The following is a 27,014-nucleotide window of genomic DNA, read 5'->3' as shown; positions in this document are numbered from 1 at the left end:
AATAAGTTAAATTAAAAGTTAATAAGTTAATAAGTTAAATAAACAAGTTAAATAGTAGATTTAAAAGTTTATAAAACATTCAAAAATCACTCTCTCTACAACCTTTCTAGAGGGCAATTTAGACATACGTGTGACAAGCTTTAGAAATACATATCCTCTTGCCCCAGCCAAGGAAATTATGTCTCCAGGATGAAAAGATTTATCCCTGAGGATATTTATCACAGCAGTGTGAATAATAGTGAAAAATACCTAAATGTCCCACAATAGCCATTGTGGGGATAAGTCATGGTCTATCCAGACAGTGGTATGTGAATGCATTTGAGTCTTGGTGCTTCCACTTAGTGCTGCTATGGCTGTTTATTTACTAATGTGGAAAGGTGGTAATGGAATGTAATTTCAGATGAAAATGCATGCTACAAAATATAAAGATAGTCGATCATAGAGAAGCTCTAAGATTTATACTTATAGGATCTATAGAAATTTCCAGAAATGTATGTGATCTAATACAAATTAGGTTTTAAAATATTGACATATGACAAGGCATGTATGTACTAATATAACAAGCTGGAAGTAAATGCAATAAATTGTTTATAGAGATGTTATCTCAGGGCATTTGAATTATAGGCAATTAAACAATAATTTTTTGTTTTGGTTATCTTTTTTCCTATTTTTTCTACAATTCACGTAGATTAATTTTAATAAAATAATTGCATTTTTCATGTTTGTAAAGCAGTTTTGACTAATTCTCTCAAGGCAGGCAAAGTAGAAATGTTTAATGCCAACTTAGATTGAGTCATCTAAGAGTCTGGAATGATGTAAGCTAATAGTTTATTTTAACATACTGGATCAGGCAGGGTCTAGGCAGGAAATCAGAACTCATGACAGGTAGTTCAACAGAGGGAAGTTAATACAGGGGAGCAGTTACAAAGGTGTTGGAAGAGCTCAAAAGTCACATAGGGAATGGTGAGGCAAGCTAGAGATTAGCGAAAGGAAACCTCTACCATCTCCAGGGCTGGAGGAATTAAGGGAAAAGGTGGCCTTCAGAAGCCCTGGAATAGGGCCACTTGGCATAAGCAAGACTGATGGAGGAGATGTAGTTTTAGCTAGAGGTGCCACCATAAGCCGAATGAGAGAAGGGATGAAATGCCCTGGCTTCTGCTTAACTCTCACCCTTCAGTTCCTGATGGTGCTTCCTATTGGCTGAACCTACTTGGAAGCCAGCTGCAAGGGCACCTGGGAAATGTAGTTTGCAAGGATCAGCCCCCTGTGGGAGCAGGAAATGGAAATGAGAGTGAAAGCAAGTGATTATGGGTACAACTTATGCAAATGCCTTGGCCCCAGGCCACTTTGGGACTATAAAGCAGGTCCTCCTCCCCTTAATTTAATCAAGGATCCCTTTACAGATGATAACTTTGGATACTCCTTTTGATCTTAACCCTGAGGTTCCCAGAGTTTTCCGTGGCTAAAATGCATATCCAGAATTGTGGTCATGCCCCTCACCCCCCAAAAAAACATTAAAAATCACGATTCCAGGGTATTCAGAACCCTCCTACTTCTCCAAATTTCTTCAGATCTTTGTAGATCACCTCCCCTCCCATCAAAACTTACCTGCTCTACCTCCCACATTGTTAGATCTTTATACTCCTTACTGACACTCATTCATGTATCTCCCTACCCAGGTAACGTATTTGTAATACAATCTCACATTTAATATTTTAATCTTGTTTTGACACTAATTAACATTGTATTATGTTGTGTTGGTGCAAAAGTAATTGCAAGTTTTGCCATTGAAATTCACTGGCCGTTGAATGAATGCCAAAAATTCATTTGCCATTGAAATGGCAAAAACCGTAATTACTTTTGCACTAACCTAATAGAAAATCAGGAAAAGTTAAAAAATTAGGAGAAAATAAAAAACAAGCAAAACCCCATCACTATCTGACACGGTTTGGATCTGTGTCTCCACCCAAATCTCATGTTGAAATGTAATTCCTAATGCTGGACGTGGGCCCTTGTAGGAGTTGATTGGCTCATGGGGGTGGTTTCTCATGGTTTAACACCATGCCCCTTTGGTGCTATCCTTTCAATAGTGATTTCTCGTGAGATCTGGTTGTTTAAAAGTTTGTGGCACCTCTCCCATCTCTCTGTTGGTCCTGCTGCTGCCATGTAAGATGCCTGCTCATGCTTTGCCTTCTGCCATGAGTAAAATCTCCTGAGGCCTTCCCAGGACCAGATGCCAGCATCATGCTTTCTGCACAGCCTGTGAAACTGTGAGCCAATTAAACCTCTTTTCTGTATAAATTACCCAGTCTCAGGTATTTCTTTAGAGCAGTGTGAGAATGGACTAATACACCGTCTCTGCAGATATCCTTTGTTTTGTGCTCCGTGATGACTCCAAGCCTGGTTGATTGTGATTTTCTGTCTTTGCTTCCCTTGGATGTGTCATCGGCTTCAGAGCTTTCAGTTTTTCCATTGCTCTGCAGAGTACGGGTGATGACTCCATTCTATGTTTCCTAGAAAACAAAGTCAAGTCTGCCCTGCCCACCTTTCCTACAGCATGTGTGAACAGCATCCTTTCTCTTATCGACCCAATGAGTTTTTGAGAGCAGCATCGTGAGAAATACCGTGTGATGTCCTGTGATGTACCAGGTTAAAAGGTGGTAATTGGGGGTAGGGGCCTGGGAGGGGTGGAGCACGCACGGACTCACAGTGGACTCTTAGATGGGGATGGTTTTCTTGGCAGGTGTGCTCACATTTAATATTCATGTGCTGGGGATGTTTAAATAGTAACGTCCGGAAGTGATGTGGTTTAACCTGAAAGCTGAGAAGTGAAGTGTGGCAGGAATGGATGGAAAGACGTTTGCTGTCAGAAAGACCTAGGTTTGAGTCCTGGCCCTGTCACTCAGGAGTTCAGTGACCTTGAATGAAGTACCATTACTCCCCAATCTCAATTTCCCCATCTGTGAAATGGAACTAATGCCAATCCTACCAGAACTAATGCCAATCCCCATCTGTGAAATGGAACTAATGCCAGTCTCCTATGTGCTCTGCACTGTCCCAAGTGTGTTCTTATATGAAATAGATGAGTCCATTGAGTCCTTGCCATATTACTATTCCCATTCTATAGGACAGCAAGAGGAGGCTTAAAAAGGTGAAACTGACTTGCTATTAAGTGACAAAGCCTGGATTTGAACTCATGTTCAAGTGACACTGAAGCCTGTGTTCTTATTCACTACTCCATTCTGCATCCCCATCCCCCCCTTGTCCTATTTTGCACAGTGGGAACTACCTGAAGGGTAACAGTTGCTAGCTATTGATTTACAGATACTGCCTCCAAAATTCTTCCACTGAATTTTGTTAGATTTCATCATAAAGAATTTAATATGGCAGAAAATCAGAATGATTTGTTGAAGGTCACGGCCGGAAAGCCAATTTTCTAAATATCTGTTGTTCTCTGCGTTTTATGAAAGAATGTTCTGAACTCATCTTTGTTATTCCTTAAAATATGATCTACTTCCTAGAATCAGATTAAGATGGAAATGAATTCCTGTTAAATGTGCCCGAGTTGATACAGACATCAGGGAAACAGCTGGGATGCTCCGTCGAGGGGTCGGGGGGAAGGGAGACTGAAAAGACAGCACTGAGAAGCAAGCACACTGATTAACACATTTCAGACTCATTGCGGAGAAGCTGTAAAGAACAGAGTAGGCGGGATCATGGCAGGAGTACACACGTGAACCCGAAGACCTGAGCTTGCACACGGATGTTTAAGTTTTTGGTGGTTTTAAAATTTTTATTTTTTGTTTTTGTGGGTACATAATAGGTGCATATATTTATGGGGTACATGAGATGTTTTGGTACAGGGCTGCAATGTGAAATAAGCACATCATGGAGAATGGGGTATCCATCCCCTCAAGCAGTTATCCTGTGAGTTATAAACAATCCAATTACATTCTTAGTTATTTAAAAATGTAAGTTATTATTGACTATAGTCAACCTGTTGTGTTATCAAATAGTAAGTCTTGTTCATTCTTTCTATTTTTTTTGTACCCATTAACCATTCCCGCCTCCTGCCCCGCTTCCCCCACTATCCTTCCCAGCCTCTGGTAACCATCCTTCTACTCTCTATGTCCATTAGTTCAATTGTTTTGATTTTTAGATCCCACAAATAAGTGAGAACATGTGATGTTTGTCTTTCTGTGCCTGGCTTGTTTCACTTAACACACTTAACATAATGATCTCCAGTTCCATCCATGTTGTGGCAAATAACTGGATCTCATTCTTTTTCTATGGCTGAATAATACTCCATTTTGGTGGTTTTATGGTGATGATGGGCAGTTCCTTTTGGGGAGAGTGAGGTTTTTTTTTTGTCATAAGAATATAAGATGTGTACCTACCTACATAGAGATACCCAGAATTAGTTACCTCATCCACAAACACATCCTTCAAACTGAAATAGGAAATATACTAGAGAATTATTTAATAGCTCTCCTTGTTGAAGACGGGTTGCACCTTTTATGTGATATTTTGATTCAACCTCTTTCCCCCCCATCTTCTTATGGACCCAGGAGAAAAGAAGTTGGGGGTCTGTGGATTGGCAGGGAGAGGTGGTGGAAGAAGGGACTGTCATCTGGGGAGACGAGCAAGTCCTCTACTGAGAACTAAGGGGAGACAAAGCAGCAGGAGTCCTCTGGGAAGAAGAGGAGAAGGAACAACAGTCCCTGGGAAGGAAGCTTCTGATACTCGGTGCCTGGTCCAGGGCCTGGCTCTGCATTCTTTCTGTCGTTGCTGAATGAATGAGAAGATGAAAGCATCACTGTGTCAAGGTTTAACCCCACAGGTTAATGAGTTGTTCCAAAGGAAACAAGGTACCCATATAACGGTGAGGTCTGGCGGACACCACTTTAACCATCACGGCTATGCTTAGCGTCACCATTGACAGGACAAACTCTTATCAGGCGCACCTGAAGTGATGCACTGGGAAGGGCACAGCATCGCCTATGTGGTTATGTCACCTACAAACATGTCCTGCCCCAGAGGTTCAATCTGAATTTAATCATGAGAAAGCAAAAGTGAAGGAAAAATAAAAAGTGAAGGTCATTTTACAAAATAGGTGACCTGGACTCTTAAAAGATGTCAATGTCTGTGTCCACTGGGGCCTCTGGGAAGCAGACACGGAGAGAGGAATACAAAATGCTCACTGGGGGTAAGCCCTTGAAAGAGAAAAGGAGGAGGAAGTGGGATTTGGCAGGGGAGCCCTAGACCATATGCAGATCTGACAGAGTCCAGCCAATGCAACAGGGAGCTCCAGAGCAAAGATTGCTTGATTGAGTCCAAGCACAAGGCAGAAATGGCCAGTGCCCATGGATGGGGAATTTCTGGGGAAGATTCTGACTTTTGCTGCATGAAAGCTGCTGTGGATGCTGGCAGTGTCAACAGCTGGAGACTCTCAGCTACCTGTGCCTCCTGCTGGCAAATTCTTTCTTAGAGAGAAATCCAAAGGATACACCTCTTTGTCTTCTAACAATGTCATAAAAGAGGAAGAAGGCAGAGGATCTATTTCTTTAGGACACCAAGCGAACACAACAACTAAATGCAATGCATGGTCCCTTGATTGAATGCTGGGCTGGAGACAAGGCTATAAAGGGCATGACTGGGATAACTAGGGACATTTGCACATGAACTTTATGTTGATAATAGCATTGGGGCTCATGCCTGTAATCCCAGCACATTGGGAGGTGGAGGTGGGTGGATCACCTGAGGTCAGGAGTTGGAGACCAGCCTGGCCAACATGGTGAAATCCCATTTCTACTAAAAATACAAAAATTAGCTGGGCATGGTGGCATGCACCTGTAGTCCCAGCCACTTAGGAGGCTGAGGCAGCAGAATCACTTGAACCCAGGAGGCAGAGGCTGCAGTGAACCGAGATCGCGCCACTGCACTCCAGCCTGGGGAATAGAATGAAACCCCATCTCAAAAAAATAAAAAATAAAAAATAAAAAAAATTTAAAAATTTAAAAAAAAGAAAAGAAAAAAGAAGAGAGAAAAGGAAAAGAAAAAGATAATAGCATTGGATGAATGTGAGATTTCTGTGTTAACTGTATTGTGACTATGAAGGAGAATGTCCTTAGGTAATACATGCTCAACTGTTTAGGTGTGAAGTGTCTGCAACTGACTTTCAAAGGGCTCAGCTTAAAAAATTGTAAATAGACACACGTATTTTATATATAAGTACATATATATACACACGTATGCATATATACATACATATGAAAAATACGGCAGCATGTTAAAAACATGGCAAAAAGATAACATTGTGAATTTAAGTTAAGGGTGTTTGACTGCCTGTTGTACTACTTTTGCAAACTTTCTGTAGGTCGGAAATCTTCGACAATCTTTTACAAGTTGGGGGAAGACCGTGAAGTGGCTGAAACCCCAGTTTCAGGTTTTCCTTTGCTGCAGTTAATTTGCTTGGGCCTTCTGTAAATGTCAGTGAAGCAGGACTGCCTCATGGAAGCTGTGCTTTGGGAATAAAGGAAGGGTTTGGGCTTCTTGCTGACATTCAGGGTGGGAGCTTGGATGAAGCTGGGAAATAAAGGTAGGACCCATGGCCCTGAGGCTGGAGAAATTGTGGCCCAGCAGAGCATACAAGTCACCACCTGTCATATAGTTTTTTGGTTGATTTGGTGGTTTTGGCTAAGTGTTGAGGCCTCGGCTACATCAGTCAGTCCCTTTTCTTGAGGAGTTAATTAAGGTCACACCCTAACCACTTCCTTTATTAGGCTCTCTGGGGCCACTGTGCACCTGCTCAGGACCAGGTACTAGTTAAATAACTAGGGGGACAGAGCCTGATTGTATCTAATAGAGCAGAAGTAACTCCATAAAAGGAAATTGGGTGCTCCAGGAAGGAGGATTGCATGCCTGTCAGCCAAAAGCCAATAAAAGAGATAAAGCAAGAGAAAAAGGAAAAATGGGGGTAGGAAGAAGAATCTTGCTGATGTATTCCAAAAAGCAAAGATAAACTGTTTCCTCCTCCAGGCAACATCCCAGGCTGGTTAACAAGATCTCTCTTCCTCAGGACGACTGAAGTTTGGGACCAAATCACTATTCCTCGTGGGGGATTTTCTTGTACGTCATACAGTGTAGCATCTCTCCTGCAAGTTACAACGATCAAAATGTCTCCAGACATTGCCAAGTGTCCTCTGGGAAGCAGAATCACCCTCAATTGAGAACACTACTGAGTTAAACTTTGATGAGATGAGGGGTGGGAATCTCTCTCTCTCTTTTTTTTTTTTTGAGACAGAGTTTTGCTCTCGTTGCCCAGGCTGGAGTGCAATGGCGCGATCTTGGCTCACTGCAACCTCTGCCTCCAGGTTTAAGCAATTCTCCTGCCTCAGCCTCCCAAGTAGCTGGGATTACAGGCATGTGCCACCATGCTTGACTAATTTTGTATTTTGTGTATAGATGGGGTTTCACCATGTTGGTCAGGCTGGTCTCAAACTCCTGACCTCAGGTGATCTGCCAAGAGACCTCAGGTGATCTGCCCATCTTGGCCTCCCAAAGTACTGGGATTACAGACATGAGCCACATCGCCCGGCCGGGAATCTCTTTATAGAGACTCCATTCTAAATCCTGGCCCAACCCTTGATTTGTGGGGAAATTTTTGAAAAAACTCAGGGCAACTGAAAGAAAAAAAAAAAAAAACAGCAAAATCAACATTCTATTTAATGCCATGCAATTTATCTGTTCTTCAGTCCTGCTTCAGGCTGGAACCCTCTTCCCACCTATAGAGTTGTTTTGAAGTAAAAAAAATCTATTGAGCTGTGTGAGGAAAGTTGTAATCAGCAGGGGTTTTTTTCCCCTTCTTAAAGATTCCGATTTTTCTGTGTAAGTTCTATTTGTTCTTTGTGTAGGGGCCTCAGTAATAAAGAACTTCATTTTCTATCCTCGATGGCCATTTTGAATGTAGCTGGATATTCCTCACTGGAGTGTGTTTGTGGATGAGACCTCCCTGTTTGTCCCACAGCAGACACTGTCTTATTCTTATTCTTATTTGAGACAAGTCTCCTCTTGTTTCCCAGGCTGGAGTGCAATGGTCCGATCTCGGCTCACTGTAACCTCCACCTCCTGGGTTCAAGCAATTCTGCCTCAGCCTCCCAAGTAGCTGGGATTACAGGCATGCAACACCTCGCCCAGCTAATTTGTATTTTTAGTAGAGATGGGGTTTCTCCATGTTGGTCAGGCTGGTCTCGGACTCCTGACCTCAGGTGATCCACCCGTCTCAGCCTCCTAGAATGCTGGGATTATAGGCGTGAGCCACCACACCTGGCCAACACTGTCTTATTGAATCCTCACACCAACCCTATGAGGAATCTTTATTCCTGTTTTCCTGAAAAGGAAACCCAGTATCTGAGAGGTTAAGTCAATTATTCAAGGTCACAGAGATAGGAAGTAGGGGAGCTCAGCACCCTCCAATCCTTGATACCCTCCCCTATCCTTATCTAATCCAGGCATCAGTGAACTACAGCCTGCGGCTGGCTTTTGTATAGCACAGTTTTACTGGGCACAGTCACACCCATGTGCTTATTATTGTCTGTGAATGTTTTCCTGTTATAACAGCGAGTTTAGTAGTTATTTCAGAGGATGCACAGCCTGCATAGCCTAGAATGTTTACTATCTGGCCCTTTCCAGAAAAAGTTTACTAAGCCCTGAGCTAATTTACCAAGTCATTGACTTTGCTTCCTAGAGAGCTCTCCAATCTGTCTTCCCTCTGTTGTCTTCCCACCAGTATCATTCCCATGCTGCTGCAAGCCACCTGGACAACAGACAAGCCTCCGATGACCTCTCTCCTCCGTTCTTCTTTTCCTTGTCCGTTGTCCACATAGCCGACCCTTCCAAAATGTACACCCAATCCCATGACTCCATTGCCTAAAATGTTCCTTATTGTTTTTAGACTAAAGTCCAAAATCCTTGTTGGGAACTACACAGCTGTGTGATCTAGCTCCTGCCTTCAGTGTGATCTTGTGTTGCTCCCCTGTCCTGATCTTTATGGTCTAGCCAGTGAGCCTCCCTTAAGTGTCTTGCTCATTCTGACCACAGGGTCTTTGCACCCGCTGCTCTCTCTTCCTGGGTTGCTTTTGTGCTATCCTTTCACTTTCGATTTCTTAGCTGTGGCTTACCCTTTAACTCTTTGCTGGGATGCATTCCTTGGTCTCTCTAAGCCTGGCAGGCCGTCATATAAGGATGCACAGGTTGGACACTGCACATCTCTGGAGAGATATACTATTTGCATTTTAGTCTATGTGAATGGAATCTCTCTTTAATCGGTGAGTGAAAAAAAGGTGTGTCTGAGTCACCCAAATTGAAAAATTATTGAAGAATTGCTACACATCAGCACTGTGCTAAGCATTTTGCATTATCAATCTCATTTACTTCTTTCAACAAACAAATGAGATGGTTATTAAAAAATAACTGTCCTTTTTACAGAAGGAGAAATGGAAGGATAGATGAAGTTGTTCGAGGTTACACAATTGGTCAGTGGTCAGAACCAGGATGAGAACCCTGGTCTTCCTGCGTTTAAAACTAGGTTTCAGGCCAGGTGTGGTGGCTCATGCCTGTAATCCCAGCACTTTGGGAGGCCGAGGCGGGTGGATCTCCTGAGGTCAGGAGTTAGAGACTGGCTTGGCCAACACGGTGAAATCTCGTCTGTTCCAAAAGGAAAAAAAATTAGCTGGATGTGGTGGTGCGTGCCTGTAATCCCAGCTACTTGGGAGGCTGAGGGAGGAGAATCGCTTGAACCCAGGAGGCAGGGGTTGCAGTTAGCCAAGATTGCACCACTCGGGCGCGGTGGCTCAAGCCTGTAATCCCAGCACTTTGGGAGGCCGAGACGGGTGGATCATGAGGTCAGGAGATCGAGACCATCCTGGCTAACACGGTGAAACCCCGTCTCTACTAAAAAATACAAAAAAACACTAGCCGGGTGAGGTGGTGGGCGCCTGTAGTCCCAGCTACTCGGGAGGCTGAGGCAGGAGAATGGCGTGGACCCAGGAGGCGGAGCTTGCAGTGAGCTGAGATCCGGCCACTGCACTCCAGCCTGGGAGACAGAGCGAGACTCCGTCTCAAAAAAAAAAAAAAAAAAAGATTGCACCACTGCACACCAGCCTGGGTGACAGAGTGAGGAACCATCTAAAAAAAAGCAAACCAGAGTGATAGTGCAGGGTTAGGAGGGGGCCTGGGAGAAGAGGTGAAGGGGGGGAACTAACATCCAGAAAAGAACCCACAAGCTGCTAAAGGACTGTATTATTGTTTTTTCCTGTGTGAGGTACAATGTAACCTTCTCCCTCTCTTCTATGAACCCTTCAATAAAATTCCCGTTATGGGCCAGGCACGGTGGCTCACGCCTGTAATCCCAGCACTTTGGGAGGCCGAGGCGGGCGGATCACGAGGTCAGGAGATTGAGACCATCCTGGCTAACACGGTGAATCCCCGTCTCTACTAAATATCTATATATATATATATATCTATATATATATAGATATATATAAAAATTAGCTGGGCGAGGTGGCGGGCGCCTGTAGTCCCAGCTACTGGGGAGGCTGAGGCAGGAGAATGGCATGAACCCGGGAGGCGGAGCTTGCAGTGAGCCGAGATTGCGCCACTGCACTCCAGCCTGGGCGACAGAGCAACAGAGCAAGGCTCTGTCTCAAAAAAAAAAAAAAAAAAAAAAAAAATCCCCATTATGTACTGGCACATACGGAGTGGGGATTGTGCTTTGAGGGGCTTGATGAGCCAGGCCCCAAGGTGGGCTGGGGGAGCAGAGGTGGACAAGGGATGGATTCAGGAGAAAAGAATGTGGAGTCGGAATCCCCTCTCCATGCACCGCACCTGTGTGACCCCAGGAAAGTCATCTCTTCTGTACCTTCAGGCTCTCACCTGGCACTGCCTAGTCTTCATGCAAAGGCCGTGAGGATGCTAAGAGGCCCGCTTGGCACACAGGGTTTTGTGATCCAAAACAAGCCAAGGAAATGTCACTATTACTCTCACTATACCAGGAGTACCTGTAGTTTATACACATTGAATCAATTATAAGCTATGAATGAAAAATATAACTTGCGTGAGATTACGAAGATGTTCCCCCCAAAATGCCTTAAGGGCTGAGTAAGACTACCAGTGACCCGATGGTCCGCAAAGGTAGCGATGCAGCGATATAACAGTAGGTGGCGCTAGATGCCATAGCTTTCAATCAAGTCCTGGTTTCTTTCAATCTGCTCCCGCTTCTCTCACTTGATTGAAATGGAAATTGGCTGCCAGCATCGGTGAGCCCCCAGCAGCCCTGGGACTGAGCTGGCATGCCAGCAGCTAATGTGTTATCCACCCAGTTAAAAAAATTAATCAAATACATTAATCTCATAAGCTCTTTTGAAAGACTAGGTATGAGGGGCCAGCAGTCCAGCTGTCAGACCCTGGGAGCTAATGGGAATCTGTACTATGGGCAAGGGGCTGCTGTTCAAAGTCCTGGAGGAGCTTCAGGAAACAGGAGCCCCGGGATGTGACAACCGCTCTATTCTGTATCGCGAACCTTGCAAATGATGTGTCTGGAAATGTAGGAGGCTTGAGATGGCAAAGGGGCTCCAATCTGAGGGCCAGCTTCGATCTACCCATAAGTAGTCATTCTGTCTGGAGCGTCCTCCAGTCCAGACTTATCAGAAGAAATGTCTGGGATTGATTAGCGATGTCTGCCACAGACCCAGGAGGGAACAGCAGCATCAATGGTACCCCATTGCCATTCCTGCATGGGGGGCTTTACCTGCCTTTGCTCACTGAATCTTCGCAGCCGCTCCAAAAGTTGGTAGCGTTATTATTATTATCCCTATTTTCTGATTGAGAGACCTGAGACCCGGAGAAGTTAAATAACTTGCCAGAGGCCACCCAGTGAGTGAGTGAGGGCTAGAACCAGAAGTTCGAACGTATCCAGTTGGCCGCAGGGCTCCCTTTATTGCATATTACACCACAATTTACTTCCTTTCTTGGAAATGAAAAAATTTATTTGGCAATTCATCCTGGATAAATGAAACAAAGAGCGACCCAAGAAAGTATCCTTTCACATTGCCAATGTCCTGAGAAGAAGAATGTGTGTTGGTGGTTAAGTCCCCATGTGGCTTCCATCTGTTTTCTCTCTCCCTGGAAGAAGATAAAGTTGACATCTCTGCAACAATCAAGGGAACCCCCTGAAGGTCCAAAGAAACACAGCCTCCCATTGGCTAATAACTTTCAACCTCTTTTTTTTTTTTTATGTGAAGAGCAGAAGCAGAGCTGAGCTTAAGCCACTGGTGAAAGAGAAAAGAGCCAAGATTCAGAAGAGCTGGTCGGGGCTGGATGGGGCTTAACTCTTGGGCTGAGTTTTAGTGTGACACCAGGGATGCTGGGACATGAATTCTATGATGCTGTCCCCTGGGTGTAATATGCAATAAAGGGAGCCCTGCCAACTGGATACGTTGGAACTTCTGGTTCTAGCCCTCACTCACTTACTGGGTGGCCTCTGGCAAGTTATTTAACTTCTCCAGGTCTCAGGTCTCTGGGTGCCATTAGATGTCATTTACATGGATTACCTTCTGAGGCTCAGCGAGGGGCAAGAGCAGCTCACCTATTTCTTAAATATCTATTAGGAGCTAGACAATGTCTGAGGATATGGTGCTGAACAAGGGGCCATCCTTCCCTCAGGGATCTGGTGGTCTAGGAGGAGAGACTGAACTACAATGTAGGGAAGTGCAGGCACCAGACACAGTGTGGCGGCTGGCAGGGTTGTTGGCAGCGGTTCAGACTGTGCTGAACACAAAACTTGGAGGGAAGGGTGTGTCAGGGCTCGGAACATGAGACCCCGAAACATGGTGCCTTGGCATGCTAAGTATTTTGGATGGAAAGAGATGGGGAGGGGCTCAGAAACAAGGTCTCTCTGACTTTCTTTCCACCTCTCCTCTTTCTCCCCGAGAAGATCCTCGAAACTGGAATTTCTCACCCCCAAGGTGAGAACAAGCTCCTTCTGGTTCCTTCTGTCTGAAACACCTATAGGGCAGAAAAAGTAAAACCTTTCACCTCACCCATCACAAGGGTCTTGGATGACATCCCCATAACAAAAGACATATTAATGGGAGAAAAGCATAACAATTTTTTTTTTTTTTTTTTTTAAGATAGAGTCTCGCTCTGTCGCCCAGGCTGGAGTGCAGTGGCGTGATCTCAGCTCAGTGCAGCCTCCGCCTCCCAGGTTCAGAACATGAACGGGACTTCTCACCCCCAACATGGCTCATGGAAACTAGAACTTCGCTCTCCCAAAGCAAGCCATAAAGCCTAGAAAGGCTACTCTGTGGCCTCCTCCCTTCCACCCTGATGGTTCTATGTGACACGTTTCTGGTCCCATACCTGGGGGGAAAAATGTCTTACAGAGACACAGAAACGAATGTGAACAAACAGGCCTTCCTATGCGCACCTCCCCTTAGGTTTTGTTTTTTGTTTTGTTTTGTTTTTTTTTTTTTTTTTTTTTTTTTTTTTGTTTTTTTTTTGAGACGGAGTCTCACGCTGTTGCCCAGGCTGGAGTGCAGTGGCACGATCTCGGCTCACTGCAAGCTCTGCCTCCCGGGTTCCCGCCATTCTCCTGCCTCAGCCTCCTGAGTAGCTGGGACTACAGGCGCCCGCCACCGCGCCCGGCTAATTTTTTGTATTTTTTTAGTAGAGACGGGGTTTCACTGTGGTCTCGATCTCCTGACCTTGTGATCCGCCCGCCTCGGCCTCCCAAAGTGCTGGGATTACAGGCTTGAGCCACCGCGCCCGGCTACCCTTAGGTTTACTACCTTTAGATCACACCCCTTTTTGTCCAATCATGTTTCTCTACCACTATCCACTCTTCTCATCAGACTTAGCATAAAAACACAATTTTCCCTAGGTCTTTGGGTCTCCATTTCTGAAGGCTCCCATGTTATGTAAAACTTTGGTTAAAAAAATAAATTTGGCTGGGCGCAGTGGCTCACGCCTGCAATCCCAGCACTTTGGGAGGCTGAGGTGGGCGGATCACTTGAGGCCAGCCTGGCCAACATGGCAAAACCCTGTCTCTATTAAAAAAGTTCAAAAATTAGCTGAGCGTAGTGGAGTGACGTGCACCTGTAGTCCCAGCTACTTGGGAGACTAGGCAGGAGAATCAGTTGAACCCAGGAGGCGGAGGCTGCCGTGAGTCGAGATCATGCCACTGCGCTCCAGCCTGAACGACAGAGCAAGACTCTGTCTCGAAAAAAATTGTTATGCTTTTCTCTGATTAATAGGTATTTTGTTACGGGGATGTCATCCAAGACCCTTGTGATTGGTGAGGTAAAGGGTTTTACTTTTTCTGCCCTATAGGTGTTTCAGACAGAAGGAACCGGAAGGAGCTGGAATGGTTGGAATGCAGAGTATGGGATGTGTGTGTTTGTGTGTGTGTTTTGGGGTGTGGTGATGAAGGTTTTCCTGATGTCACCAGGCAGGAGAGAACATTCCTGGAGCTGGTAATGGTGCTGAGAAGCCATTTCAGGAAAATCAACTTAGGGGTGAGGGCCCAGTGAATAAATGAAGATGAAACATTGCATTTTCTGTTGTTGCATTTTTTATTACTTTAGTTTTTTTTTAAAGCAAGTAGTATTTTCAAATGGTTTAAAAACCATATCAAAAGGTACATCACTTTTTAAAATGTATTACTTCCATCTTGTCCTCAAACCATTCATTTCTCTGCCTGGAAATGACTAGTGTTATCGAGTTCTTGTGTATCCTTCCAGAGAGATTTGGAAACACACACACACACACTCACCTACACACACACATTCTTTCCAACACTAGCATCTACCTTTCACACAAATACACGTGGCAGCATTGTTTGTGCCCTGATTTCCCCTCACATAACAATGTATCTTGGAGAGTGTCGGTATCGAGTATTCGTGGGACTATAGGGAGGCTGGAGCAGGTGGATGCCAAACTCTTGAGTCTTTGGAGCTGAATCTGGGAACAAGAATGGTGGCTAAGAGCCTATCATTAATGCATGGATTGGAACTGTGAGAAGAGGATGGAATTGGAAATTAAGGTAAGGAGTGTTGAATTAGCTGTCAGAGAGGGAGGTGGGGAAAGGGGGCAGAGAGAGAGAAAGAATGAGGAGACACACAGAGAGAGGCAGGCAGACAGGGACAGAAAGAGACAGAGAGGGGGGGCCATGGAAGGAGGAGGGGAGAAGAGGATACTAAGATTATGAAGATTAGAAGGCCAAAGACTGACCCAGGGGAAAATTGTCAAGGAACACAGAGGACCAAGAAGATACAGAAAAGCCTGCCTGTTTCTGTGAATAAAGTTTTATTAGAACACAAGAAAATGGATATTGAGTGAAATCACAGTCTTCTATGTTTGCAAAATGTCAAATCATTTATCTTTTTGCATTTCTTAATTGTTTGTTGGTGTGAGGGCTGCAGCACATTTTGGGGACAATAAAGATGTCATTGGTTAAGGGCTTGCTGCTGCCTGGTGGCTGCAATGCCTCCTCTTCTTCACTGCAAGGGAGACCTTCAGTAGATAACCAGGCAACTTTCCGAGGTGTTATTGAAGTTCTTTTAGGCTGTCACAACTTGCTGGGGTGGGGGAGGGTGCATCTAGTAAGTAGATGCCCATGATGCTGCTAAACATCCTACAACGTATGGGACAGTCCTTCCCCCACAAAGCTGTATCAGCTCCAAATTGTCAGGAGTGCTGAGGTTGAGCAACACTGTTGCCAAGACAAGTGCTCTGTTTTTATTTCTCCTGGAGATCCTGGGGCACCCAGCACCTAGGTTGGTGAGGATCAGGATCTAGGTTTTACTTTCCCTTATACCGGAGTCTGTGGTAGGCCGCCTCTAAGATACCTGCCAGGATCCCCACCTCCTGGTACTCATACCCTTGTGTAATCCCCTCCCCTGGAGGTTGGGCTGAGCCCAGTAACTCACTTCTAATGACTAGAATATGGCAAAAGTGATGCAATGTCCCTTCTGAGATGAGGTTACAGGATAAACATGGCTTCTGTCTTGGGCACCTGCTCTTGATCTGGGTAAAAAACAGCTTCCAAGTTGTGAGCTTCTGTTTGGGAGAGGTCCACCCTCATTGCGGTTCTCGCTATTACTTTCAAATGGCAGAAACCACAATTACGTTTGCGCCAACCTAATACATCTCTACACTACAGCCAGAAAGCGCTTGATACCAGCCAGTAGCCAAGTGTGTGAGCTCAGGAGTGAGCCGTCTCCCTGTTGAGTCTCGAAATAACTGTAGGCCCAGCTGCCATCTTCATTGTGGCCTCAGGAGATCCTGAACCAGAGGCTCCCAGTTAAGCTGTGCCTAGATTCCCAACCCACAGAGATTATGAGATAATCAATGTTTGTTGCCTTAAGCTGCTAAGGTTTAGAGTAATTTGTCACGTGGAAATATGTAACTGAAATACAGCTATACAGTAATAAACTCCCCACAAGAAACAGTTGATGATTTGGGTTACATAAACTCATTTACTTTCTCTTTAGGGGCTAGTCACAAAATTAATAGCACTTCTTTGACTGTATCAGTCTCCCCTATTGGCAAGAAAAATGCATTGGTCTGTTTCAGGGTGTGAGCTATTACCTGGCTCCCGTATGCATTTAAAAACACCTTTTCATTTTTAATAAAATAAAGCATAGAAAACCTTTTTATTTTTAATTTAATTTATTTTTTTGTCCATGGCCTGGGCATGACTTGGTTGTAAACAAGATCATTCCATAACTGAACTACCACAGGAGACAGTAGATTGTAGTACTGAAAAGCACAGACTTTAGATTCAGACAGATTTGGTTTTAAATCCCAGCTCTGCCATTTGCTAACTGTTAGTTTGGGCAAGACCATAAGAAATACACCTTCTCAAGTGCCCATTGTATAGGTTAAAAAAAAATCACTACCAAGGCATGGAGGGGCAGAGTGACTGCATATAACTACAGAGTCAGGAAATGAACCCAGTGGTGATCATTAAGTAAAACAACTACGGGGTCGTTTGCAAAGTAAGCAAGTAGAAGAACAATCTGGGGCTTTCTTAATTGGTACATACGCATGCATGTGTGCTTGGATAGATACAACATGTTTTTAGTAATTAATTAATTTATTTTTGAGACAGGGTCTTGCTCTGTCACCCAGACTGGAGCGTAGTGGCACGATCATGGCTCACTGCAGTCTCGAGCTCTTGGGCTCAAGTGATCCTCCTTCCTGAGCCTCCCAAGTAGCTGGGACCAAGGCATGTGCCACCATGCCTGGCTAATTAAATTTTTTTCTTTCTTTCTTTTTTGTAGAGGTGAGTTGTCCCTATATTGCCGAGGCTAGTGTTGAACTCCTAGCCTCAAGTAATCATCCTGCCTTGGCTTCCCAAAGTGCTGGGATTATAGGTGTGAGCCACAGTGCCTGACCACATACATCATCTTATAATTTTAATTTTCCCACTGAACTTGGTCACCTGGCTTCTGGTGTTGTCATGCTCCACTTACGTACACACACCCCACCTGGATGGGACATTCATGCCAAGGGCAGTCAGAATGTACCCCTCTATGGCCCTGGATGTCCCCTCGGTGTTCTCTGCTCACCCCACTGGCATCATGGTGACTGTTCTGGCACCTGTCATGATGAGAAGATACTTGTCCTCAGCTGTCCTTAAAGTGGTATTTCCAGCCAGTGTGTTATGAACATTGAATGCTATGAAGACTCACTGCTGATGAAGGAGCTCTATAAACATGAAACCAAAATGCAGCCGTGATGCCTGTCACCATCTCTCAGTCCCTGGAGGAAGTATAGAAACTCTAGTGTATTGTATCCTCTGGTGCTCTGGCTTCAGCCTGAGGATCAATGGGGGTATGTAGGTAAGTGGGTGAGGCTGGAGCACCAAGACTTGGCTTATATTTATGAAGTAAAAAGAAAACCAAGCCGCTCCAATTTAAAACCTTTTTTTTTTTTTTTTTTTTTTGCTATATTGAGCTTACCTTTTTATTACGTTTTGTATTCATATTTTAAACATATTTAAAACCACTGATTTAAGCAGCTATTCCTCTTACATTAAATTCTGTGTTTTCTCTCTCCTCCTCTGGATTCTAGCACTGCAATGTGTGCGAGGAGTATGACCTTGTCACGTTGTGTTTTTGGTTTCAGGCACAATGCCAAACGAAGAGTGGCTTCTTGGCAGTTATTTGTTCAGTGAGTGGATGAAGGGATGAAAATAAAACTTCAATATGTGTTGATTTTTCAACTTTTAGAAAACTCAGAGACAAAGCCTGGGAAACTGAATTATGGGTATGGCATGTGAATGCTATTGATCTTGACAATGTAAAAATAGTAGTAAAGACGCAAGGAGAGCTGATGAGACCCTCATCTCTTCCACAAAGGAAGGAGTCAAAGACACTCTGTAGGGTGGATGAGGCAAGAAGCACAAATGTATCATCTCTCTCTCTCTCTCTCTTTCTATATACGTGTGTGTGTGTGTGTATATATATAGAGATGCGTGTATATGTGTGTGTGTGTATATATAGAGATGCGTGTATATATGTGTATGTGTGTGTGTATATATATGTATATATATTCTGTTTGTTTTGAGACAGTTTCCCTCTTGTTGCCCAGGTTGGAGTGCAATGGCACAATCTCTGCTCACCACAATCTCCACCTCCCCGGTTCAAGTGATTCTCCTGCCTCAGCCTCCTGAGTAGTTGGGATTACAGGCATGTGCCACCACTCCCAGCTAATTTTGTATTTTTAGTAGAGATGGAGTTTCTCCATGTTGATCAGGCTGGTTTTGAACTCCCAATCTCAGTTGATCCGCCCAGCTTGGCCCCCCAAAGTGCTGGGATTACAGGCGTGAGCCACCACACCTGGCCTCATCTGTATTTTTAAATTACAGAATTAACCACTAGGGGAGCTAAAGGTAAGGCTACTTTTGGAGGGATGGGAGTTGGGGTGGGGAGTGGTGTGGGGATGCAGGAACTAGATCCTCATCTTTCGCAGCAGAAAATTATTCAAATCTTAAATGCATAAACTAAGAAACACAGGTAACATAATTTAGAGGCACAGGTCATTGGAAGAAGTAGCAAAAAGTGTTAGACATGGCTGCCCTGAGGTATGCCATCAAGGATGAGAAGAGGGCAGGGAAGAGAGACTCCTGCTTTCAGTAGAAGATTTTTGATGATATATGTATATTTTAAAATCTGTGTATGTTTTACATTAATTTTCTAAAAACTAAGAGAGTTCAATAGCCCTAGTTGGCATTAAAATACAGAGCCCTACTTTGTTCCTGCGAAAATCAACAAGCACAACAAGCCTTGTCATATCCATGCTCATTTCAGAGTCAAGACAAAATTAATTTGGAAAAGAAAATACAGCCGGGGAACAGAGTTAGCAACCTCAGGAAATTCAGGGAAATGTAATTGAGTAAGAATTATCTCCTTAATTACTTCTGACCAAATCAATAACAACGCTGGATGAGAAACCACAGTTGCCACCAATGAGGATCAAGTCTCTGAGAAACTAATTGGGGTTCAGGCTTGTTTGAAAAGCAAAATACTTTCCTCTTCATCGTTAGCAAACACGGTTCCTGGGGGTGTGCACGGAGACAGAAGACTGCAGTTTGCAGCCTGGGGTGGAGAAATGAGCTGAACTTGCTTATTATTTTCAAACGTGAAAGCCTGAATAGAGGAGCCCCTTTCTCCAAAGAGGTGCAGGCGTGGATGCCCTTGATGATGTCAAATGCTCATTTTCATGCTTTCCTGGGGCTAATCAGAGACCCAAGCAGGTTCATCATGCAAATTAGAAGGAGGTGAGCCAAACGCCACAAAGGTAAGTGAGGGAGCAGTTTTGTTTGCAGAGCACAAGCTTTTTGTGGGAACTGCAAAGATTTCTTTCAAACCATCTCCATGTGCCTTTGGGGAGGGAGAGGTGAGGATCTTTGTCTCTAAGGGGCACTGCTGGGCACAACCTTCTAGATCTCTTATTGTTCTGGAGCTGGGTTAAGATCTTACCTAGAGCTGAGATTCAAGAGTGCCCTATCTGCCTAACCTCCAAGAGCCCTCCCTGTCCTCATCCCTGTTGGGGTCTCTTGGCAACTAACCAGGACCTTCTCAAGTCTGGCTCATACTTGGTGCCTTGCTCCTTGCTCTTCTGACCTGTGGACTTGTCAATAAATCATCCTCAGTGTCCAGATATTTCCCCATTCAGAAAGGTCTTCCTGATCCCCTCTGGGGGTCCCAGCTAAGAGCTAGGAAACACACACCCACCCCAAAACTCCCTCTCAGAGTCTCACTGATGGCAGGGTGGTGAGGGGGAGGTAGGCAGACAATAAAGCAGTTACGATACCATATGATGTAGCTGTGGTGGGAGTGAGGGAGCTGGGGGTGTGAGTGCACAACTGACCCAGCAAGGGTAGAGGGACAGTCAGAAGGATAAACAAAATGACTTTTTTTTTGGAGACAGAATCTTACTCTGTCATCCAGCCTGGAGTGCAGTGGGGTGATCTCGGCTCACTGCAACCTCAGCCTCCCAGGTTCAAGTGACTTTCCTGCCTCAGCCTCCCAAGTTGCTGATATTACAGGCATGTGCAACCATGCCCAGCTAACTTTTTTGTAGTTTTAGTAGAGACGGAGTTTCGCCATGTTGGCCAGGCTGTTCTCGAACTCCTGACCTCAAGTGATCTGCCTACCTCGGCCTCCCAAAGTGCTGGGATTCTAGGCATGAGCCACCATGCCTGGCCTAAACGAAATGACTTTTCGTTTACATTTCTGAAGGATGAGGAATGATTAGTATGTGAGGTGATGGATATGTTAATTAGCTTGATTCAATCATCCCCCAATGTATACATACATCAAAACATCATGTTGTATGCCATAAATATATACAATTTTTCATTTTTCAGTTGAAAAAATAAATAAAAGAAGAGGAAGGAGGAAGATGTGCCAGGCAGAGGGGATAGCATTTGCAAAGATTGGGATGGAGGTGAGTGAGAGCTTGATAGTGAAGGTGGCTCAGTCCAGCTGGAGCATCCCAATAGGGTTGGTGGAGGGGAGGGGTGAGGAACCAGGGAGCTGCAGGAAGGGCCAAATCATGAATGTGACAACAGCTGGCATCTGGGATTTTATGCTGAGGGCACAGGGGGAAGATGGGCTGAGGGGATTGATCATGGCTGCTGGGACTCTCCCCAGGCCACTGTGATTGGGAGTGGAACACCAATTTGTAGCTGTGTGATTAACGCCCAATGTTATGCTCTTAGACTCCAAGCCCAGGAAATTTGCAACTTGGTGATTAAAGCTCTACGTTATGCTCTTAGACTCCAAGCCCAGGAAATCTGCAGACTGGCAGCTAGACTGTACTAGTCTCCTCCAAGGCATAGACATGCCAATCAACTCCCCAGGGGAGCCTTCCTATCTCACCTTCCATCCATGTGGCTTCAGAGGTGAACACTGGATGCAGGCCCAGTCAGTCAGAATATTCCACCTCCCTGGCTTCAGGGAGGATCTTAGTTTTTTATGAGTCTGAGACCCAAAGAAAGACCAAAGTATTTAGTCTCAGGCCATTTGCTGCTGCTCTTGGGAAAGAGAAGGTCTCTTTCAGCTGGGGTTGCTCCCATGGAAGAATGTCAGCCTAGAGCTCTTGGTGACTATCTTGGCCATCAACTTGGTAAAGCCTGTCTGAGAATGAAGGCAACACAGGAGAAAGAAGAGTATGTATCTGGAGATAATGTTTGAAGATAGTTTTCTCTTTTGTGTAGGCCACATTGAATTGGGGTTTTCTATCATTTGCGACTAGCAGGATCTTGATTTGACCATAATTTTGTTAGCATATTGCAAATATTTTTGTCAAGATAACCCCAAACTACACCCCTGGAGAGTTACACTAGTTCCCTGTGGCTAAACCAAAATCCATGGGAGATCTTTCGTCTAAAAATTATCGGAGATCATCAGCATTGAGAGATTACCCAACACGACACCTCCATCACATGACAGACACACTAAAAACAGCTGCCATTTACCTACTAAGTGTCTTACTAGGTGCATACTATGTGCTACCCACTTAGTTTTACACATGTTAATTCCATTTACCCTTGCAATATATTTTGTGGGATAGGGCTGCCATTATCTCTGTTTTACAGAAGAGAAAACAGAGGTCCAGAGAGGTTAATTTCCAGAGTTACATGACAGAGTAAGGAACAGAGGTGGGGTTCAAACACAAACTGCACTTTGGCTCTAAAGCTTGTACTCTCTCTGCTTCACCAACAGATGTGCAATCCAAGACTCAGAGAAGCTGGAGAATTTTCCTAATGTCACACAGCAAAGGAATGGAAGAATACACGATCCTCTCCTCCCAACATGTCACCCAGCAGGTGCAATAAGTCAAAGGGCAGGGTATGGGATTTGGAGTTATACAGACCTGAGTTCACCAGCCAGGTCTTTGGCAGATAAGATTACTCTTTGAGCCTCAGTTTCCCTGTGTGCAAGGTGAGAATAATCACAGAGCCTACTTCATAGGCCTCTGATGGAGAATCAACGAGGTGATGTGTGTATAAAGTTCTCAGGACAGAGCCAGGTTTATGGGGGCTCTCAATAAATGTTAATGGTGAATGTAATTGTTACAATTAATAAACTGTGCTGTTAATGAAGGTATAAAATGCAGGTGATCTGCCACATGACCACAGGCTAGTTGCTGAATTACAGCGGCCATTGGTCCCACTGGTAAAATAGGGTTATTATCTGCCTTTTGCTCATGACACCAGGGCGTTACAAGAATTAATTAGCAGCTTTACAATGTGCTGTGCGCTTTGAAGCTTTATAAACAGAGAAATGTGATGGTTGAATATTTATATGATATCCATTATTGAGGATACTTGAATTGCTTTACTGATGTTAAAATAAATTCAACCTTCCAAAAGTGGATAAATCTATCTGAGTCAAACAAACGAAGACTGAGCTTTTATTATCTGCCAACATCTTAGAAACCCACAACAACTGGACATCTGGACATCCATAGGCTGACCTCAATGCCCGTGTCTTGAATGTAGAAAGAGATGCTGAGATTGTGGGGCTGTCTCTTTCTCTAGATCTGAGCTCCTTCGGGGCTAAGATTACGTCTTGTCTTGCAATAGATCCACAGCCTTGAGTATAGGATTTGATATGCGGCAAGTGCTGGATAAATGCTTGATGAATGAAAGGATGGATGGATGGACAGATGGATGGACAGTTGGATGGATGAATGGGATCCTGAATCTCTTGTTGGTAGGAGATTAGATGGGTCTGGTCTCAAATGCTTGTGCCAAAGTAGATGGGGAGTCACATCAGGTATTGGGAGAGAAAACCACTCAGACAGTGTGATAAATTGGAAGGACACTTGGCATTACACAGACCTGGGTAACCAGCTCTGTGACCATGGGCCTTGGACCAAGACCCTCTTTCTTCATCTGAGAATGTTGATAGTGTCTTTGACCCAAAAGTAACAGGAAACTCCACTCACTCTTGCTTACACATAAGGAAATTTATTACTCCATGTAAGAAGAAGTACAGAGTAGGATTTGGGATTTCAGGGTTGACTTTGAAGGTCTGTCATGTCACTGAGCTCTGCACAGAGTCAATTGCCCACAGAATTAGCCTCATCCTTAGACATCTTCCCCTCATGGTTGTAAAGTGGCTTCTGGCAGCAACCAGGGTCAAGGCTTCTTTCCCCTACCCATTGACCCAAAGGGGCTCCGGGATGCCCATCATTTGAACCAGTTGTTGGCTAAGCGAATAAGACAGCTATGACCGGCCAAGACCAGTGCTGCTCAAGCTGTGGTCCATGAACCAATGCCAGTAGCATCACTTGGGAGCTTATTACACCTGCAAATTCATGGACTACATTCTGATCAGGTGAATTAGAACCTCTGGTGTGGACCAAGGAATCTCCACTTTCAGGCATTCCTATGGCTGTTAAAGTCTGAGAACCACTGGATTAAACTCAACTTGGAGGGGAGAGACAACTACAAAATGTGAGTGATAATGCCAACTTTAGAGGGTTGCTAAGAAAACAAATAATATCACATATGTAAAAGACTATCACACAGTAGGTGCTTAATACATTTTGGTTTCCTTCATTTCTTTCCCCTTTCAGCGATATTGAACTATTTACTCTTCTCCACCAATCATCCTCCTCCACCCAGTGCTAAATATCCTCATGCTGCTCTGAACTATGGAAACCAACCTGTAGGCTAATTTATACTAAGGTGGGAGTGACACATGGCATCGCTAGCTTAGTAGCATTTTCACCTTGAAAATGGAGAGCATGGAGTGCACGATACTTAATCTAAAAGGGTGCTTGGCAAATGGTATAATCTTAGGCAAGTAGCAAGTTTTGGTGTGTAGGGGTATGTTTTAGTGTGGACTATGCTGCTCCATCCTCAGATCATACCCCATAGGTAATTTCCTACTCTGGCCACACTGAAGGGACCAGTTGGCTAAGCTGGATGCCCGGTGGCAGCCACATGAACACAGGGTGCAATGTGGGAGGGCTGAGGTTAGCCAGGCTGATGGCATCACCTACATCCTTCCCTTCCCCTGTCTTCAGAGCCCTGTTGGGGACTGTTAGGGAGAACATAGCCCCTCTTGAGGCTTTGATCTTTGGCTCTGCAAGTTCCAGATTCCCTTTGAAGTATAATTATAATTAAAAGGAAAATCCCAAGCAGACACCAGATGAGGTCTGCACCCGACAGGCGCTGTTGGCAGAGTTTCCTAAGTCAACAGCTGGCTCTGCATGTCAGGCTCAAAGGAAAAAAATGAAATTGGCCACTCATTTGAAGGAACTTTATTCTGAATGAGCTGGAACTGTAAAGGTCCCTTAATCCCTGGAGAAAAGAACAGATGGGAGGGCAAGGGAAATGTTGGCAGTGAGAAGAAGATTAATTAAGTTGGATCCCAGTTCCCTGTTTCAGCAGGAGGATGCCCATCTGGGTCCTGGGTGCATCTCCTTTTAAGCACCCCATGAACTAAGAGGGTGACCCCAGTTTGTCATGCAGGCTTCCAGAGCTGGTTCTTTATCCTAAGCTAGGATAAATGAAGACTTCTTCTTTGGGATCAAGATAAATTGGGGCCTCTTGAATTGAAATATTCATAATCCTCTGCCCTTCATCCTCTATTTTTTTCTTAATAGTTTTTGTTTGTTTGAAAAACTTCCTTTGGCATTGCATGGCCCTAAATTGCAGGTCAGCGTCATCACTGTGTGACTCTGGGCAAGTTAGAACCTCCCCATGCATCAATTTCCTCATCTGTAGAAAGGAGACATTCATAATATTGCCTTTCTTTTTAGAGGTATGAGAATTATAGCTAAGGAATTCTAGGTACCCCGCATAGTACCTGGCATTTAGTGTGTGCTTAATAAATGCTGTCTATTAAGACAATTATGGGCTCTGCCAATAAGCTTCTCAGCTCTTTAAGGCCTAAACTAAACCTTCCTACAAAGAGTCAGTATGAATTAAACAATCTTAAGACTATAAAGGGATCCTCAAGACAGATTATCTAATTGTAAAATGCTAGTTTCACCACTTAATAGTGTCCATGACCACTTTTATCAGTGAAAAGGAAAAGTGAGCAATTTGATTTTTTTTAAAGGAATGGAGTCTTGCTCTGCTGCCCAGGCTGGAGGGCAGTGGTGCCATCACAGCTCACTGCAGCCTGGAACTCCTGGGCTCAAGTGATCCTCCTGCCTCAGTATCTTGAGTAGCTAGGACCACAGGCACACACCAGACCCCTGGCTAATTATTTAAATTTTTTTGTGGAGACTGGGTCTCGCTATATTGCTTAGGCTGGTCTTAAACTCTTGGCCTCAAGTGATCCTCCTGCCTCGGCCTCTCAAAGTGCTGGGATTACAGGAATGAGCCCCCGTGCCTGGCCCAATTTGATCTTTGAGGTCCCTTCTAATGGGACTCGCTGTGTCATTATGACCCCCTTCTTTCTGGGAAAGGGCCCATGCAAAGTCCTTGGTATGACAGTGGGTCACTGTTCCACTGCTGCATCCATGACCCATTTCCCCTCTGTGGGGCTGGCTTTCCAGCTGGTCTCCTAGGTTCCCACTACCACTCTCACCTCTACACAATCTGGAGTGGGTTGAATAGTGTCCCTCTGAAACTCACATCCACCCAGAATGGGACCTTATATATTACCTTTGCAGATGTAATTAGTCAAGAAAAGTCATACTAAATTAGGCCCTAAGTCAGATGGCTGGTGTCTTTACAAGAAAAGGAGAGGATAAGGCCAGGTGCAGTGGCTCATGCTTGTAGTCCCAGCATTTTAGGAGGCTGAAGCGGGTGAATCACTTGAGGTCAGTAGTTCGAGACCAGCCTGGCCAGCATGGTAAGACCCAGTCTCTACTAAAAATACAAAAATTAGCCAGGCGAGGTGGTGGGCGCCTGTAATCCCAGCTACTCAGGAGGCTGAGGCAGGAGAATCGCTTGAACCCAGGAGGCAGAGGTTGCAGTGAGCTGAGATCGAGCCACTGTACTCCAGCCTGGGCAACAGAGCAAGACTCCGTCTCAAAAACAAAAATAGAAAAGGACACATGTTGAAGGAGAATGCCATGTGGAGATGGAAGTGGAGACTGGAGTGATGAGGCTACAAGCCAAGAAACACCAAGAATTGAAGGAGCCACCAGAAGCTGGGAGAGAGGCATGGAACATGAGAGCTTCCAGAAGGAACAAACCCTGCTGACATCTTGGTTTTGGACTTCTTACCTCTTAGCTGGGAGAGAAGAAATATCTGTTGTTTTGAGCTACCCATTTGTGATCACTGGTTATGGCAGCCCTAAAAACTAATATACCATCTTTCTATAGAATGAAACTCATTACCATGCTGATATGGTTTGGGTCTTTCTCCCTGCCCAAATTTCATGTCAAATTGTAATCCTCAATGTTGGTGGGTCCTAGTGAGAGGTGATTAGTTCATGGGGGCAGATTTCCCCTTTGGTGCCTTTCTTGTGATACT

The 27,014-nt window shown here is 44.6% G+C and overlaps 2 protein-coding genes across 18 annotated transcripts in view; one reads left to right on the top strand and one right to left on the bottom strand.

Moving 5' to 3' along the window:
* CCDC60 (coiled-coil domain containing 60) overlaps positions 1-27,014 on the bottom strand; it is a 207,481-nt gene that overhangs the window by 121,867 nt on the left and 58,600 nt on the right. The window lies entirely within an intron of this gene.
* The window catches only part of LOC107126792 (putative uncharacterized protein encoded by LINC00269), a 214,597-nt gene that overhangs the window by 179,752 nt on the left and 7,831 nt on the right, over positions 1-27,014 (top strand). For 7 of the 17 annotated variants that reach the window (XR_012420739.1, XR_012420738.1, XR_012420735.1 and 4 more), the window contains 2 exons: positions 20,933-21,012; positions 22,293-22,396. The exons of 2 other annotated variants lie outside the window; for them this stretch is intronic. The gene's annotated coding sequence lies outside the window, so the exon portion shown is untranslated. Of the gene's footprint in view, positions 1-18,651; positions 18,953-19,370; positions 19,861-20,932; positions 21,013-22,292; positions 22,945-27,014 lie in introns of those variants that run through there. 8 more of the 17 variants (XR_010579616.2, XR_001483661.4, XR_010579611.2 and 5 more) reach the window with 5 other exon arrangements.

This window comes from Macaca fascicularis, chromosome 11 (assembly GCF_037993035.2).
Source record: "Macaca fascicularis isolate 582-1 chromosome 11, T2T-MFA8v1.1".
NCBI lineage: Eukaryota > Metazoa > Chordata > Mammalia > Primates > Cercopithecidae > Macaca > Macaca fascicularis.
Note: the sequence above shows the minus strand (reverse complement) of the source record. Positions and strands in the feature narration are given on the sequence as shown.